A 19187-nucleotide genomic window follows, 5' to 3' on the forward strand; every position below is an offset into this window, starting at 1 on the left:
TCGCCAACTTTGTTTTAATCAGAACTTTTTAGAAAAAAGCGAAATAACTCTGGTATAAATAAAACTTTTATTACAGTCGCGAAAGACGGAATATTTCTCAGTATTACATACGACACCTATCTGGTACTTGAATTAAATGAGATATTGTTATACAGTAAATTTTATATGAAATTTAGGTACCTTGTCCACATTTCATTCCCAACATTGTGGCAACTAAAATCGATCATACAGAAAGTATACGCTACGAACTTTTAACTCAGCAAACTCTTCAAAATTTCGTGCATTGGTTTACTGTATTTTGATGCTGCACAATAACTGCGTTGAACATTGAAACAAAATTAAGTCATTTATGGAGGGAAGGTATCAGTCAAGAAGGTGTGTAAAATCAAATTTTTGGGCCAAATAGTTTTTGTGAAATCGAATGGTAAGCGTGTCAAATCAGTGGGAACACCATGTGTCTGCACAGGCGAGCAGTGCAGTGATGACAAAATCGCGCACAGCGCGGAATGCGGGGAGCACGTGTCTGTAGCAGCGAAAGGCTTAATGCGGCCGTGGTGGCTTTACTTCATAAACTGCGCGCTCCCCCATAAACGTAAGTTTGCGAACTATACTATACTATACTATGGCGCTGCTTCTCTTGGCGCGTACAACTGGCAACGCAGCAATCTCCCGCGTCTGGGCGGGCATGCGCGAACCGCCAAGATACATGAATTGAACTATAGCCGTCGATCCGGCGCTGCGGAATACTTTCCTCCCCGGTGCTGTAAAAGAGTCTGCGTGAGCCGTTTCCGCGGCGGGGGTGGGGGGAGTGTTGAGAATCCGCAGAAAAGGGCAGGTAGGAAAAGCTGTGGGGTGAATGCGTGTAGCCCCACACCTGGACCCTACCATTATATGAAGACAAACGTGGACGGTTGGAAATGCGGATACAGTAAGACCGCAAAAATTTATTTGATGGTGTGGAAGACAACGCTATAGTGGGACGTATGAAGTAGAAACTCAAGACGAAGTAGAAAATAAAGTCTTGCAATTGAAATAATCACCTTCTGGTTCAATAGCGCTTCGTTATATTTTAGGGTAGTGCACAAGTTCGTAGCGATTTTCTTTTGGCTGTTGGTGCCATGGCTTTATTTATCGATGGGCATTATTTTATTCGTAATTCAGTGTTGCTACTTTAGTTTACATATTGTCATTGTCTAATTTGGAAGATAATGACAAACATTTCCGACGTGTATGGGGATTATTCTATTGGACAGACCGCGACAAGAAAATGGTTTTCTCGTTTTAAGGTGGATAGTTCTGACATCATCCTGAAGCAGTTTAGGAATACATGAATATCGTTAATCTTGTGATGTCGCTACGTGATGTAATATTATTGTAATATTCCGGCTGCGAGAACCAGTGATGCTACGCTACGGCACAATTGACACGACAACGCTCTTTTCTGTGATAAAAGAGCATCTATGCTTTTTGTAATTGTTGGAGATATGGAATGCCGATTTGACATTGCTTTTTTTTGGAGGGGGTCAGAAGTTTGCATATAGAAGTAATTTTTTGTGCAGCGGAGACACAACTTGCATTCGCAGTTATCAAGAATAAAAAAATTAATTTGTAAAAAAGAAGGTAAATATCGTCTACGAACTTTTATTCGATGTTGGATCCTCGGACCTTCATAAAAACTATTAGTGTGTTTAGCAATCCACTGAAGTGTGATTTCTTCGCAAATTAACAATACTGGGCGAATCTGCTACTATCACGGTGCCAACGACGCGAAATAATTCGCCGTCAGCTTGTGTCTTCAAGACGTTCCCTAAGCGACCAGTTTGTTAGAAGACATCACACTGCCACATTTGTTCAACCTTCTCATTCTGAAAGTGTTACCAGAAAACTTTGCGGCGACCGTGCGTACTTCAGGTGTCGAGACAGACGGAGTCTCCTTTGCGAGTTGTAGCAGTTTTCTCCGACTTTGCCTGGCGTTCTCTGAGAACCGGAAACTTCCGACCGCCAACTCACCCTCTACCTAACCCGTTCTCTCCTTACAGCAGCTACGAAGAAAACATATTTTTTCTATAGCCAAATCTTTTCTCAGGTATTCGTATTAGACAGATAAAAAATTTTAAAATCTATGCATCTAGGCATAAAATCAAAAGGGAGTTTACACGCAGTACCTGTCTTATCTGTGTCAAAGCCAAAGGTCAAGTTAATTAGTTTTTCTTTACGACGTAGCAGTTCATTTCTTATTGTTGTTGTTGTTGTTGTTGTCTTCAGTCCTGAGACTGGTTTGATGTAGCTCTCCATGCTACTCTATCCTGTGCAAGCTTCATCTCCCAGTACCTACTGCGACCTCCAGCCTTATGAATCTGCTCAGTGTATTCATCTCTTGGTCTCCCTCTACGATGTTTACCCTCCACGCTGTCCTCCAATGCTAAATTTGTGATCCCTTGATACTGTCAGATCATCTCCTACCAACCGGTCCCTTCTTCTTGACAAGTTGTGCCACAAACTCCTCTTCTCCCCAATTCTATTCAATACCTCCTCATGAGTTACGTGATGTACCCATACTTCGGTAGCACCACACTTCGAAAACTTCTATTCTCTTCTTGTCTAAACTATTTATCGTCCATGTTTCACTTGCATACATGGCTACACTCCATACAAATACTTCCAGAAACGACTTCCTGACATTTAAATCTATACTCGATGTTAACAAATTCCTCTTCTTAAGAAACGCTTTCCTTGCCATTGCCAGTCTACATTTTATATCCTCTCTACTTCGACCATCATCAGTTATTTTGCTCCCCAAATAGCAGAAATCATTTACTACTTTAAGTGTCTCATTTCCTAATCTAATTCCCTCAGCATCACCCGACTTAATTCGACTACATTTCATTAGCCTCGTTTTGCTTTTGTTCATGTTCATCTTATATCCTCCCTTCAAGACACTGTCCATTCCGTTCAACTGCTCTTCCAAGTCCTTTGCTGTCTCTGATAGAATTAGAATGTCATCGGCGAGCCTCAAAGTTTTTACTTCTTCTCCATGAGTTTTAATACCTACTCCGAATTTTTCTTTTGTTTCCTTCACTGCTTGCTCAATATACAGATTGAATAACATCGGGGAGAGGCTACAACCCTGTCTCACTCCCTTCCCAACCACTGCTTCCCTTTCATACCCCTCGACTCTTATAACTGCCATCTGCTTTCTGTACAAATTGTAAATAGCCTTTCGCTCCCTGTATTTTACCCCTGCCACCTTTAGAATTTGAAAGAGAGTATTCCAGTCAACATTGTCAAAAGCTTTCTCTAAGTCTAGAAATGCTAGAAACGTAGGTTTGCCTTTCCTTAATCTATTTTATAAGATAAGTCGTAGGGTCAGTATAAAAAAAATCTGAAGATGGTCATTACAGACTGAAACCAGTCATCGTCCAAAGAAATCGTTAGTGATTAGAGACCGGAATAAAAAAGCAGTTTGCCTCATGTGTTCCGACATTTCTACGGAATCCAAACTGATCTTCCCCGAGGTCGGTTCTATCAGTTTTTTCCATTCGCCTGTAAAGCAGTTCATTAGAAACTCATTAATTTACAGTGATCCATGCCAGCATACTCGAGAACTATTTAGCAGGTGTGGTGAGTTGTGATCGTAGCACCATCGTGCGACTTCTGCAAGCACGGGGTAGGGGGGGGGGGGGAGGGGAGGGGGAGGTTCAACAGTCGGGTGTACGAGTACCGCGCGCTGTACCTAAAAATCACAAAAGTCGGCGGTTGGCCGTACGTGCATCTCTCCTTGCTCGTCATCAATTGTCTCGTGGGCAACACCGACCACTCCTATCCCGTGTCGTTACTGATGACGAGAAATGGTGTCTTCGTGCTAACGTAAGGAAAAGAAAGGAAATGTTGAGCCACAGAAAACGGCTAGTCGCCGTAGAAAGACGTGCGTGCATCCACAAAAGGTGGAACAGCTACGGTGTCATGTACAGCGAATCGCTTCCCCGAGGTGCTGTCATCGCTGCCGACATTTATTGTCAACACCTGAGGCGTCTTGCAGGCGCAGTCGGCGAACAAAGACCAGGAATACGGCGTGGAGAGATGCTGTCCCTCGATAGCCCGCCCGTATTCCGCTAGACTGACAAAGAACCGTATGCAGGAGTTGGGTTGGGAAGTCATTCCGCGTCCACCTTATTCACCCGATCTTGCGCCTTCAGATTTTCATCCCTTCTGCTCTGTATCGAAACACATTCAAGGAGCTTTCTTTCCGGATGGAAGTGGCTTCGAACATGGCTCGGCGAGTTGTTCGCCTCTAAACCTACATTCGCGGAATCGAGAAGCATGGTCACACTGTTCTAAGTAATGAAGAATATAACATTATCGATAACCAAAGACTCTGTTACGTGTATCTGTTGTGTTCATTAAACTTACCGACAAACGCCAGGGACTTATGCACCAACCTATTTTAAATTAAATGCAGGCGCGGTTCTGCATGGTATGGATCTGACAAGTTCTTCGTGCGTTATCCGAGGTACTGGCTGGTTACAATTAAAACGGAGCCACTCGCGGAAATGCAGTGGCGGCGTAATTATTGTGTGGTAGCTAAACTTGGTAGCTATTGCATTAATATGAGGAAACGTTAGCGACAGCCCCGGACATTTGCACAAGCCCCGCCCATTTACCTCCTCCACACCCACCAAGAGCGCATCAATATGATCTTTGGTAGTTGTCGTCGCTGTCGTGTTTTTGTTCGTCGTTTTTTGTTTTACCGCGGTTGTTCATACTAGCAGTGTTGTGCTGTTAGTACTTCTTAGTATTTTGTGTAATACTGTCAAAATGAAACAGATATGCACTCTCAATAAAGTTATCATACACAAGGTACCTAATCTTGACTGTTGTGGCCAACTGCTGTCAAAACTGATATCTAACAGACATTAAAGTACGATAAGATGTGTTGGAATGACACTGACGAAATTATGTACATACGTTTAACAATAGGCAGCTCTAAAGCTCTGAAATACTGAAGAAGAACTCAAAGTAATCTCGTGTCTGCTATAAGTAAGCAGTCATAAGAGTTCATAAGTAAAAATTCACCCATTACACAGGCAAATATTAATGAAGAATGTTACTGTATAAATATCTGACTGCTTGCATTACGCATTTCTACATTATCCCTCTTTTATATTCTTTAGTCTTAATGAGGTAATCAGAAACAAATCCAAGACATCGACTTTGCCTTGTTTATGCACAACATTGACTTTAGACAATCGAGATAATGGACAGCATCTTTGGCGGTACTACCAATTAATATTTCCCAACAGAATTTCTTACACTACGCGAGGTGACGGAAATGCGTTCACTGCAGTTAACAAATATCAGATTTTTTGATATAGTGCAGATGAAAGCTCATGAAATAAAAAAGACAGTGTGGATGCCATTTTTATTTTTCATTCTTATTTATGATTTTTCAATTCGCATATTCAATGAACATATTTCTAATTCTTTTCACAATGGTACCGGAAAAACTGTATTTCGTACTAACCACTGATTTTCTCTCTTGTTATCACTGGCATATCTGTGATACGAACAACTTTGATGTTGGAACATGCGGTGTGGAGGGGGGTGATTGGGCGGGACTTGTGCACCGTCCGGGGCTGTCGCTAACGTTACGTATTAATATGGGGCCATTTACACTGGAAAAAATATTAGTTCCGATTTTGGCCACCAGGTGCAAATGTGGCGCTGTACACAGTGACGGTATGACATGCAAGCTGCCATTTGACAAGCCATAACGTGAGAGAACAGAATTGCTGTCGAGAACGAGGCCGCACGCTGTTAGTGAAACTATTTTGTCTGAACGGCATCAATCATAGTTGTGCAGTGAGAGAGTATCGGCGACCGAAAGCTTTGAGTCGAGTCCCGCTGTCATTAAACGGTTTAAAAAAGATGGCATTGAAATTTTAAAACACGGGTGAGCTTTTTGCGGCCCTGTAAGTGCAAAGTGACCTATAACGGTGGAAGTTACTGACGACGTACCGGTGTTGCAGTGACTGACCGTGCAGCTTGTGCCCTGTATACTGGTTGTGGTCGTGCACCGTCACCAGAATTGTCCACTCCGTGGTCAACAGTACGGAAAGTTTTGCAGCCTGTTCTACACTGGTAGCTGCCCAAAATCCAGGCGCTGCAGCAACTCGAACCTCACGATTTGCACCAATGTTCTAAATTTCCTTTTCCGTTTCTGGCACGGTTCGAAGTTGATGACATGCGGCCGGGCAATATTCTCTGGAGTGACGAGTCACATTTTACTCTACAGGGTGCACTGAATGCACACAACTGCCTAATTTGGGTTACTGTTAAACCGCGTGTTGTGCGCGAAGAGCCATTGCGCTCGCCGTATATCTGCATCTAAATCATACTCCGCAAGCCACCTAAAGGTGTGTGGCGCAGGGTACTTTCAGTACCACTATCTGATCCCTCCAACCCTGTTTGACTCACGGATAGTGCAACAGTGCGGGGGAAGAATGATTGGCGATAACCCTGTGTATTGGCTTTAATGTTTCGAATTTTCTACTCGTGGTCAATACGCCAGGTGTGTGTGTGTGGGGGGGGGGGGGGGGGGCGGGGGGGGGTACAAAATGGCCGGCCGGTTCTAGGCGCTTCAGTCTGGAACCGTGTGACGGCTACGGTCGCAGGTTCGAATCCTGCCTCGGGCATGGATGTGTGTGATGTCCTTAGGTTAGTTAGGTTTAAGTAGTTCTAAGTTCTATGGGACTGATGACCACAGATGTTAAGTCCGATAGTGCTCAGAGCCATTTGGTACACAATGTGGCGATCCGATGGCAGGGTGTGGGTATAGCGAATGGCCGGTGAACGTAATCTGCCAGCGAGTGTAGTGCCAACAGAAAAATTGCGGAGATGCTGGTGTTATGGTGTGGTCGTCTTTTTGGTTCAAATGGCTCTGAGCACCATGGGACTCAACTGCTGAGGTCATTAGTCTCCTAGAAGTTAGAACTACTTAAACCTAACTAACTTAAACACACATCCATGCCCGAGGCAGGATTCGAACCTGCGACCATAGCGGTCGCGCAGTTCCAGACTGAAGCGCCTAGAACAGCTCGGTCACACCGGCCGGCTCGTCTTTTTGAGGAGGGGGCTTGCATCCCACGTTGTTTCGCGTGGCACTATCACAGCACAGGCCTACATTGATGTTATAAGCATTTTCGTGTTTCCCACTGTTGAAGAGCAATTCGGGGATGGCGATTGCATCTTTCAAGACGATCGAGCAGCTGGTCATAATGCACGGCCTGGGACGGAGTGGTTACTCGACAATAACATCCCTGTAATGGACTGGCCTGCACAGAGTTCTGAACTCAATCCTACAGAACACGTCTGGGATGTTTTGGAACGCCGACTTCGTGCCAGGCCTCACAGGCCGACATCGATACCTCTCCTCAGTGCAGCACTGCGTGAAGAGTGGCCTGCCAATCCGCAAGAAACCTTCCAGCACCTGACTGAGCGTATGCCTGCGAGACTGCAAGCTGTCATGAAGGCTAAGGGTGGGCCAACCCCATACTGAATTCCAGCATTACCGACGGAGGGTGCCACGAACTTGTAACTCATTTTCAGCCAGGTGTCCGGATACTTTTGATCACATAATGTAATACCAAGAGCAGTGCGTGCCGCGCAGTAAGATTTATCGGCAGGAGCTGGTTCCAGGCATCCAGTAATTAGCTTTGCAGTTTCACTCGTGACCCCACTGCTTCGATGTGGGTCGGTTTCTACCACTGTGGGCAGGAAAGTTCACCAGATGAGAAACAGTGCAGCAGCGAAACTGTGGATCAGCTGAGATTTGGCACCCCTGTTGGACGACGTCTTGAAATTACGAAATTGCGGTGCCTGTATTGTGTGAAGTAGTAGCACGCAATGTTCCTTCAGACGTGCGTGCGTGCCCGAAGGACATTTATCGGCCCATACCGGTCCTGTGACTTAGCAGTAAAGTGTCTGCCCTGTTCATAACATTAACGAGATGTAGGAGTACAGGTGCGACACACGGACGACGAGACACGGGAGTTGTGCTCAGCGTATAACGCGACCACGTGCATGCTGTGGGGAAACTCGGGTTAGAATCCAGGTCTGCCACAAATTTTCACTGTCGTCGTTCCTTTGCACAGATCGAGGTGATTCACACTCTGAATACATTACATGCTGCTGTTTCCGACTGACACCTTCATCTTCTTTCTCCTGAGCAATGGTGTTGTGGACTTACTGCTGCCAAACTGTTTCATTTTTCAATGTATTCTGTTTGCTTAAGCCCGTATGACGGCATGAAGTAACATTTTTTTGATATTTGAAAGTCAGCTACGACATCTTTTCTAGTTAAATAGCGTGTGCGTGTGTGTGTGTGTGTGTGTGTGTGTATGAAATCTTATGGGACTTAACTGTTAAGGTCATCAGTCCCTGAGGTTACACACTACTTAACCTAAATTATCCTAAGGACACACACACACACACACACACACACACACACACACACACACACACACACACACACACACAACATGCGCGAGGGAGGACTCGAACCTCCGCCGGGACCAGCCGCACAGTCCACGACTGCAGCGCCTTAGACCGCTTGGCTAATCCCTCGCGGCTAAATAGCACGTTGTTGTTGTTCTGTTGTTGTGGTCTTCAGTCCTGAGACTGGTTTGATGCAGCTCTCCGTGCTACTCTATCCTGTGCAAGCTTCTTCATCTCCCAGTACCTACTGCAACCTACATCCTTCTGAATCTGCCTAGTGTATTCATCTCTTGGTCTCCCTCTACGATTTTTACCCTCCACACTTCGCTCCAGTACTAAATTGGTGATCCCTTGATGCCTCAGAACATGTCCTATCAATCGATCCCTTCTTTTAGTCAAGTTGTACCACAAACTTCTCTTCTCCCCAATCCTATTCAATACCTCCTTATTAGTTACGTGATCTACCCACCTAATCTTCAACATTCTTCTGTAGCACCACATTTCGAAAGCTTCTATTCTCTTCTTGTCTAAACTATTTATCGTCCATGTTTCACTTCCATACATGCCTACACTCCATACAAATACTTTCAGAAACGACTTCCTGACACTTAAATCAATACTGGATGTTAACAAATTTCTCTTCTTCAGAAACCCTTTCCTTGCCATTGCCAGTCTACATTTTATATCCTCTCTACTTCGACCATTATCAGTTACTTTGCTCCCCAAATAGCAAAACTCCTTTACTAGTTTGTCTCATTTCCTAATCTAATTCCCTCAGCATCACCCGACTTAATTCGACTACATTCCATTATCCTTGTTTTGCTTTTGTTGATGTTCATCTTATATCCTCCTTTCAAGACACTGTCCATTCCATTCAACTGCTCTTCCAAGTCCTTTGCTGTCTCCGACAGAATTACAATGTCATCGGCGAACCTCAAAGTTTTTATTTCTTCTCCCTGGATTTTAATACCTACTCCAAATTTTTCTTTTGTTTCCTTTACAAGGGAAATTGTCACAATACTTTTCGTAAGTACACTGAATACTTCCGACTAATAATTCTCATTAAAATGTAATCTGTGGTGATATTAACAATTTTCACTTCTTTCCCATTTTTGTGGCAGCACTGTGAAGATAACCAATGATTGAAACTTATTGTTAAGGCGGTACAGTGTTTTCAATGCATTTCTCCAAGCAGTGGATAAAATATTTCTTTTATTCTTTCGCGGGGAGGACGTCGACGAGGAAAAACGTTTCGAAAATGTTTGAAATTTACGTTCATAGTCTGTTGGAAACTCGATTACTGCTGTAATTATCTTCTAATATTGGATGAATATTGTCTGCGTTACTTGTTTTCCAGATAAGAGAAGACTCTTCTTGCTGAACTATATTTTATTTCTCTCTGACGCGTTTCGCCTTTTTCACTTTAATGTGTAGTCAGTTCGGTAGTTGCGTTGTAGGATGGCATCTTTGTTTTCTCGTATCTGGTTACATGCCGTAGGTCGCACTACAGCCGTATTACGGAACTTAAACCTGTCTTATGTTCCTTGATTTTATGTTTCGAACATTTTTTTTCCCTCTTTAAATTTTGTTTGCCCGTATTGTTGTGATGCACTATCAGTATTCTGTCAGTAATTGGTCGAAACTGTGATTTCAAGAAGTAACTGCAGTAGTAGATAATCGATTGAAAACTGATTTAAGACGTAACTACTGTGAGTTACTACTTGAAATCACAGTTTTCGATCAATTACTGGCAGAAGACAGATAGTACATTACAAGAATAAGGTCAAACAAGATGAAAAGTACAAAGAAAAAAGTTCTGAATATACAAACGTACTCATGTTTCACTTTGCACCTCCAGCATGTGACCAGATGAGAGGAAACTCAGATAACAATCAAAAACGCGAAGAACTATGCCACGGATAATGCCTGAAACTGAAAAAACCGGAAAGCGTCCGGGAGAAATAAAAGACGGTGCAGCGACAAAAGGCAGTTCTTATTTACAAAACAAATATTTCTGTACTTGAAGCGGACGATGGTCACGCAAAGAAACTCGTTATTGTCTGCGTTATTTGAGCGACATGTAAGACTCTCTCGGTACATGGTCCACATTTTCCGACTTTAATACTCGGTTTCCTGTGTTAGATCTTAAACATGAGGACTGTACCTCTTAATAAGTAGATTACCATAGCTTTCCAAATTTTTAAATTCGGTCGATAACTAAATGAAATACTGGTTTTTGTTGTCCCTGAAAACCGTTATATAGGCAGCCTGTAACGGCAACTATGCATCATCAACCGGTGCAGCCATTCAGTAATGTAGATTGGTCGTAATAGAAAAGAAATGCAGCCTCGTGTGGGCTACGGAGACAGAGAGCAACAGCGCAGCAGCGGAATTGAGATCACGGGCGGAAACAGCTGAAGATGGCGTCACGGGCCGAAACGTCACGGGAGATTCGGAGCAGGCGCGGCCGATTGTTGGCGGCGACGCTTCGCGGGGGCGGCAGAACTGCACCCTGCCACCCACCCCCTGACCGTGGTGGCCTACTTTCTCCTCCGGGAGGGGGGGGGGGGGGTACAGTTACAGTTCGGGCTGTGTCCTGCGCCGCCTGTCAACTCGGCGCTACGCAGCCATCTGTCGCCTTCCCCCTGTGACTCTATATCGAATCCTCAGCTCGCGTTCTTAACGCACGATATCCTCCGTCACGGTGTCAATCTGTCATCACACGCGCACTGCATTCGAACTTCGAGCGTGCCGAGTTTCCGACATTGTAACATGGAAGAACGACGTTTGCGAATCTTTCCCAACGTGCTGATCAGTATCAAGCAAGACATGCTCGGAACGGCCATTTGAACGTAGGACAATGAGATGGAACGACGCCATCCTACGTCACATGCAGGCTCTCTCTTTCCACTACTTACTAGTCAAGGTCACGACTTCAGGATTAATGATTTACTTCAAACTGTGCCTTTAGTAGGGCATTAAAGCAACGTAATGTGCAAATACAATGAAGAGCCAAAGAAACTGGTACATCTACCTAACATCGTGTACGGCCCCCGCGAGCACTCACTAGTGCCGCAACACGATGTGGCAGGGACTCGAGTAATGTCTGGAGTAGTTCTGGAGGGAACTGACACCACGAATCCTGCAGGGCTATCCATGGATCCGTAAGAGTGCGAGCGATTGGCACGTTGCAAGGCATCCAACATATGCTCAATAATCCAGAATGAGATTTTCACTCTGCAGCGGAGTGTGCGCTGATATGAAACTTCCTGGCAGATTAAAACTGTGTGCCCGACCGAGACTCGAACTCGGGACCTTTACCTTTCGCGGGCAAGTGCTCTACCATCTGAGCTACCGAAGCACGACTCACGCCCGGTACTCGCAGCTTTACTTCTGCCAGTATCCTGTCTCCTACCTTCCAAACTTTACAGAAGCTCTTCTGCGAACCATGCAGAACTAGCACTCCTGAAAGAAAGGATATTGCGGAGACATGGCTTAGCCACAGCCTGGGGTAGCTCAGATGGTAGAGCACTTGCCCGCGACAGGCAAAGGTCCCGAGTTCGAGTCTCGGTCGGGCACACAGTTTTAATCTGCCAGGAAGTTTTATGCTCAATAATGTTCATGTCTGGAGAATTGGGGCCAGCGGAAGTGTTCCTGGAGTAACTCTGTTGCGATTGTGGATGTGTGGGATGTCGAATTGTCCTGCTGGAACTGCCCACGTCCGTCGGAACGCACAATGGACGTCAATGGATGCAGGTCATCGGACAGGATGCTTACGCCCGTGTCACGTGTCAGAGTGGTATCTAGACGTATCAGGGGTCCCATATCACTCCAACTGCACACGCCCCACACCATTGCAGAGCCTCCACCAGCTTGGTCCCCATGCAGGGTCCACGGATTGATGTTGTCTCCATACCTGTACTCGCCCATCTGCTCGATACAATTTGAAGCGAGACTCGTCCGACCAGGCAACACGTTTCCAGTCATCAACTGTCCAATGTCGGTGTTGACGGGCCCAGGCGAGGCCCAAAGCTTAGTGTAGTGCAGTCTTCAAGCGTACACGAGTGTTCCTTCGGCACCGAAACCCCATGTCGATGATGTTTCGTTGAATGGTTTGCACGCTGACACTTGTTGATGGCCCAGCATTGAAATCTGCAGCAATTTGCTGAAGGCTTGCACTTTTGTCGTGTTCAACGATTCTCTTCAGTCGTTGTTGGTCCCGTTCTTGTAGGATCTTTTTCGGCCGCAACGAGGTCCGAGATTTGATGTTTTACCGGACTCCTAGACCCCAAATTTTGTTTGTCACGCCCCCCCTTCTGCCGAAAAGAAAACTTCCTTGTCCCTCCCCCCTACAATTATAGAGATTTTTATTAATTATCAAGAAACTATTGAAAAATTTGGGATGGTGACGTCATGTAACACGATGGGTTGTTAATGTATCGAGTCGCAGTTATTACGTCATCAGTCTAGTCTTGTGATTATAAGCCACTCCGAAAGTAAAGAAAATCCTTGGTAAACAAGGAAAAATATTTGCGACCTTTGCAGATTAGTGGATGCGGGCTATTATTTTAAGTTGAGTGTAGCTTATTACTTTCACTCATTATCAAAAATAATCCCTCAGTGACGGTGTTAACGAACACCACTGATCTGTACGCCTATAGCGCTCCCCATTGTCATTGCGCATAGGTTGGCATTTATGTCAACGACGACAGCTACCGAACGGCGACAAAGGCCCAGTTCCCAGAACCAGACAAAAAATAAAAAATTAGTTTTACGCAATAATCGTGCAGACTACACAGAACTTTAAAAAATATGAATAAAACAACTTCCTTACCTTGATTACATTCCCTTGCTGCACACCATTTCTTCACCAGTATACGATTTTAGGACTACTCTTCGCGTGCCATATCTAGGATAAACTTTCGCTGTGTCTTCATCCAGAAGAAATACCATTATTAGTTGAAACAACATACCACACGAAACATCAGAATCCATAAGGAGCACACGCAATATTTATATTTAAATCAGATTCACTATCTTTATTTTATATTGTTTCTTCGAAATAGTTTCTATAATTTTACAGTATTACCTACATTTAAGGATAGTTAAGAGGAAAATGACAAGTTCTTTTATAATGTGACTTATTTATTGTAAAAATATTATTTCCACACACATATGGCAAGAAAGAAACAAATAAATCAATGTGAAGGATGAGCTTGCTTATCACATGGGGATCCGCGGGTTGACAGGGTAATAAAACGGCATTTTTGCAGTTACTCGATATAAGTGATTATTACTCTGATGAACATAGCCTACTACGCCTAAAAGTTATAACATGATTACGTTCAGTTCATGTGTACAAATGTACGGAATAGTTAATACCTGACTTTTCTGTTTTCCAATTATCAGAAGTAAGTTGTTTACAAATCTGATATATTAGATTTAACGCATATCGCCTTCGTAATGTTGAGAGTTTCTGTGTGTGACATTCTAAACGTGATCTTCAAAAGCTGTATGTTCTAGGATAGGTTATTGAGATAGGATTGCGGGAAGTGGGACGCCAAACGATTGCATTTAGCACCATAATCTATCATTAATACCTGCACATTCATTTTTATTAAAATATCGATATTAAAAAGAAATATTAGGTTTATACCACTAACTCCACCCGCGCCCCCCTTACAGCATCATCACGCCCCCCCCCCCCCCCCCCCAGGGGGGCGCGACCCACAGTTTGGGAACCTCTGTCCTAGACAGTCACGTTACACTTGTGAAATGGTCGTATAGGAAAATGCTAACTTCATCGCTACCTCAGACATGCTGTGTCCCATCGCTCGTGCGCCGACTGTAACGCTACGTTCATACTCGATCGATTACATCTTGATAACCTGCTATTGTAGCAGCAGTAACCGATTTAACAACTGTGCCAGACACTTGTTGTCTTACACAGGCGTTGCCGACCCTGAATACGCATACCTATACCAGTTTTCTTGGCGCTTCAGTGTATTTACAGGCGCCGGCGCCTATAACTTTACGCCGGCCGCTGTGACCGAGCGGTTCTAGACGCGTCAGTCCGGAACCGCGCTGCTGTTACTGTCTGAGGTTCGAATCCTGCCTCGGGCATGGATGTGTGTGATGTTCTTAGGTTAGTTACGTTTAAGTAGTTCTACGTTCAAGGGTACTGATGACCTCGGATGTTAAGTCCAATAGTGCTTAGAGATTTGAACTATTTTGAGCGTGCAACTCTGTAGACTTGTTCGACGACGTTTCCCGATAAGAGTTGCTATGTAAAACTTGATGTACTAAGCCTCCCCTAAACCAAGTGTATAACATGAATTGTCGAAGAGGAGCAGGTACAAATCGAAACGTGAATATATCCTCTAACGTACCTGGTTTTCCTGTCTGCTTTGTTGTGCCTGCACAGCCATCTACTGCCCAGCAGGTATTTACGAATAACCCTGTGTGTCACGGTACGAATACAGCGAATCAGTGGAATGTACAGGAGTCTTTGTTACGTTCGTGCGCGATCACGTATCCCAAGGAATCACTTGCAATACCTGAGTGTGTCAGTCACTCTCAAGTGTTCGTCCCACACGTTAAAAGAGGAAAAAAGACGTGACGAGAGCAGGCTTATCTGCTGTTCAGGAATGCGGGTACTGCAAGATTACCACAAGTCCCAAGTCCCCCCCCCCCCCTCCCCACACACACACACACACACACACACACACACACACACACACACACACACACACACACACACACACACACACACACACCTGCGTCTCAGCTAGACGGCAGAGGTAAGTGTGTCTTGCTTACAAACTACTTGTTTCCACTTTTCAGACACAACTAACTATTACTGTCTATATCTCTCCACCCTGCAAGCTGCCAGTGTGTGCCCGGAACCAACAGTGGTTTAATTCGCTGGGTTTAATCATTGTTACCGAGTTCTGTGTTTCATATCACTAGACGGCTAACTCGGTTCGTTGAGCACAGTTCCAATTGCAGGCTGTCAGTTACCTCGAAGGAAACGGTCTATTGACACACAGTCAACATAGATTTAGAAAACGTCGTTGCTGTGGAACACAACTAGCTCTTTATTCGCATGAAGTGTTGAGTGCTATTGACAACGGATATCAGATCGATTTCGTATTTCTGGATTGCTGTGCCACACAAGCGGCTCGTAGTGGAATTGCGTGCTTATGGAATATCGTCTCAGTTATGTGACTGGATCTGTGATTTCCTGTCAGAGAGGTTACAGTTCGTAGCAACTGACGGAAAGTCATCGAGTAAAACAGAAGTGATTTGTGGCGTTCCCCAAGGTAGTGTTCTAGGCCCTTTGCTGTTCCTTATCTATATAAACGATGTGGGTGACAATCTGAGTAGCCGTCTTCGGTTGTTTGCAGATGACGCTGTCTGACTAATAAAGTCGTCAGAAGATCAGAACAAACTGCAAAACGATTTACACAAAAAATATCTCAATGTTGCGAAAAGTGTAAGTTGACCTTAGATAACGAAAAGTGTGAAGTCATCCACATGAGTGCTAAAAAGAACGGGTTAAACTTCGGTTACACGATAAATCAGTCTAATCTAAAAGCCGGCCGGAGTGGCTGTGCGGCTCTAGGCGCTACAGTCTGGAACCGAGCGACTGCTACCATCGCAGGTTCGAATCCTGCCTCGGGCATGGATGTGTGTGATGTCCTTAGGTTAGTTAGGTTGAATTAGTTCCAAGTTCTAGGCGACTGATGACTTCAGAAGTTAAGTCGCATAGTGCTCAGAGCCATTTTTTAATCTAAAAGCCGTAAATTCAACAAAAATACCTAGGAATTACAATTACGAACAATTCAAATTGGAAGGAACACATGGAAAATGTTGTGGGGAAGGCTAACCAAAGACTGCGTTTCATTGGCGGGACGCTTAGAAAATGTAACAGACCTACTAAGGAGACTGCCTACACTACGCTTGTCCGTCCTCTTTTAGAATACTGTTGCGCGGTGTGGGATCCTTACCAGGTAGGACTGACGGAGTACATCGAAAAAGTTCAAAGAAAGGCAGCACGTTTTGTATTATCGCGAAATATGGGAGAGAGTGTCACAGAAATGATACAGGATTTGGGCTGGACATCATTAAAAGACAGGCGTTTTTCGTTGTGACGGAATCTTCTCACGAAATTCCAAACACCAACTTTGTCCTCCGAATGCGAAAATATTTTGTTGACACTGACCTACGTAGGGAGGAGCGATCACCACGATAAAATAAGGGAAATTAGACCTCGTACGGAAAGATATAGGTGTTCGTTCTTTCCGCGCGATATACGAGATTGGAATAATAGAAAATTGTGAAGGTGGTTCGATGAACCCTCTGCCAGACACTAAAATGTGATTTGCAGAGTATCGATGTGAATGTAGATGAAGCCTTCAGGGGCAACAGAGATTTGATTTTCAGTGTTTATTATACCCTGTGTGACAGTTGCTAAGGAACAGAGATCTAGTTGGATAGCAATAATAACAGGCGCTGACGGACGATATGAAACACAGTACGTACGTAACAGAGGTGGCGTGGTGCGTTGGTAACGATAAATAGTACAGATTTCAGCCCACGGGAAAGCAGGGTAACAGACATAAATGTTCATGCTTGACACGGGTCAGACATCCAACATAAATGTCGATGTCGGACTCTCAATCAGGAATACGGCGTCCTCGGTCAGTAATGAAAATACACTGAAGCGCCAAAGAAATTGGTATAGGTATGCGTGTTGAAACACACAGACATGTAAACAGGCAGAATACGGCGTTGCGGTCGGCAACGCCTATATAAGACAACAATTTTGTTAGATGGGTTACGGCTGCTTCAACGGCAGGTTATCAAGATTTAATTGAGTTTGAACGCGGTGTTACAGTCGGCGCACGAGTGATGGGACACAGCATGTAGGAGGTAGCGATGAAGTGGGGTTTTCCCGTACCACCATTTCACTGGGGTACCTTGAATGCCAGGGCTCTGGTAAAACATCACATCTCAAACATCGCTGCGACTCGACAAAGTGCAAGAACGTGACCGACGGCGACTGAAGAGAATCGTTCAACCCGACGGAAGTGCAGCCCTCCCGCAAATTGCTGCAGATCTGAATTCTGGGTCATCAACAAGTGTCAGCGTGTGAACCATTCAACGGAACACCGCTATTGTCTTTCGGAACTGAAGGCCCACTCATGTATCCTCGATGGGTGCACGAAGCAAAGCTTTACACTTCGCCTGGGCCTCACAACACCGACATTGGACTGTTGATGAATGGAAACATGTTGCCTGGTCGGACGAGTCTCGTTTCAAATTGTATCGAGCGGATGGACGTGTGTGGGTATGGAGACAACCTCATGAATCCACGGACCCTGCATGTCATCAGGGTACTGTTCAAGCTGTTAGAGAGTATGTGTGCGGTTTGAGTGATATGGGACCCCTGCTACGTCTACTTATGACTGTGACAGGTGATATGTACGTAGCATCCATTCATGTCCATTGTGCATTCCGACTGACTTGCGACACCCCCGCCGGCCGTTGTGGCCGAGCGGTTCTAGGCGCTAGAGTCTGGAACTGCGCTGCTGCTACGGTCGCAGGTTCGAATCCTGCCTCGGGCATGGATTTGTGTGATGTCCTTAGGTTAGTTAGGTTTAAGTAGTTCTAAGTTTAGGGGACTGATGACCTCACATGTTAAGTCCCATAGTGCTTAGAGCCATTTGAACCATTTGTAATACTAGGAAAAGTGAATAAACACTACCATCTACGCATGTATCACCGACTGCCCAGTGACGTAAGAAATTTAACTGATGATACAGTTCACTTCAAACACAATTGGTGAAACCGCGCTTTGGTGTTTTTCACGGATCAGACGGGAAACAAGTTTAAGTGGTTCGCGCAGCAGAGTGCATGGCGGAGGGTAGTTAACAGTATTATTGCAATGATAATTAAATGGACACCCTAGCTGCAAACAGGTGATGATGTACTTCATTGGGGACATGTTGAAAATGTGTGCCCCGACCGGGACTCGAACCCGGGATCTCCTGCTTACATACACGAATAATGAGTATGATGGGCAAACATCTATTAGGCGCACTGCGACTGTAGTGGTGTGGACATGTTGGGAATGTGGATCTCACGGGGAGCGTGCAAGGGATAAGTTCCTGCAGACGCACTATCCTCTGTGCCCGCGGTGGCTCAGATGGTTAGAGCGTCTGCCATGTAAGCAGGAGATCCCGGGTTCGAGTCCCGGTCGGGGCACAAATTTTCAACATGTCCCCAATGAAGTGCATCAACGCCTGTTTGCAGCTAGGGCGTCCATTTAATTATCATTTCATTTCTAGCAAAGCTGCATGGTCATCCACGGTAACTGTTCTTTCGGGAACAGATACTACCGTCATATATAGTATTATTGCAGGCTTGACGAAGTGATATTGCACCGGGATACACCTATGTGACAAGTCATTCGGCGAGCAGGTTAGATCGCATTTATATCTCACGGGCTCATGCAAATGATATCCAGGACGCGGAACGCTGGCCATTGGCATTTTCCGATCACAGCGCTTACATCTGTACGGTGCTTCTTCCCCGTAGAGAGGTGTGGAACAGTAAGGCCCCGTGGAAATTGAACATTCAACATCTACATGATCCTGAATGTCGTCACCGGATCCTTGAGACATGGACGA

The 19187-nt window shown here is 44.9% G+C and overlaps 1 protein-coding gene and 1 non-coding gene across 2 annotated transcripts in view; both read left to right on the forward strand.

Moving 5' to 3' along the window:
• The window catches only part of LOC126426490 (serine/arginine repetitive matrix protein 1-like), a 383690-nt gene that overhangs the window by 200903 nt on the left and 163600 nt on the right, over nucleotides 1-19187 (forward strand). The gene's annotated exons all lie outside the window — the stretch shown is intronic.
• Trnat-ugu (transfer RNA threonine (anticodon UGU)) lies at nucleotides 18688-18762 on the forward strand. The gene has a single exon. It is a non-coding gene; the product is annotated as a tRNA-Thr (tRNA).

This window comes from Schistocerca serialis, chromosome 11 (genome assembly GCF_023864345.2).
Source record: "Schistocerca serialis cubense isolate TAMUIC-IGC-003099 chromosome 11, iqSchSeri2.2, whole genome shotgun sequence".
NCBI classification, from domain to species: Eukaryota; Metazoa; Arthropoda; class Insecta; order Orthoptera; family Acrididae; genus Schistocerca; species Schistocerca serialis.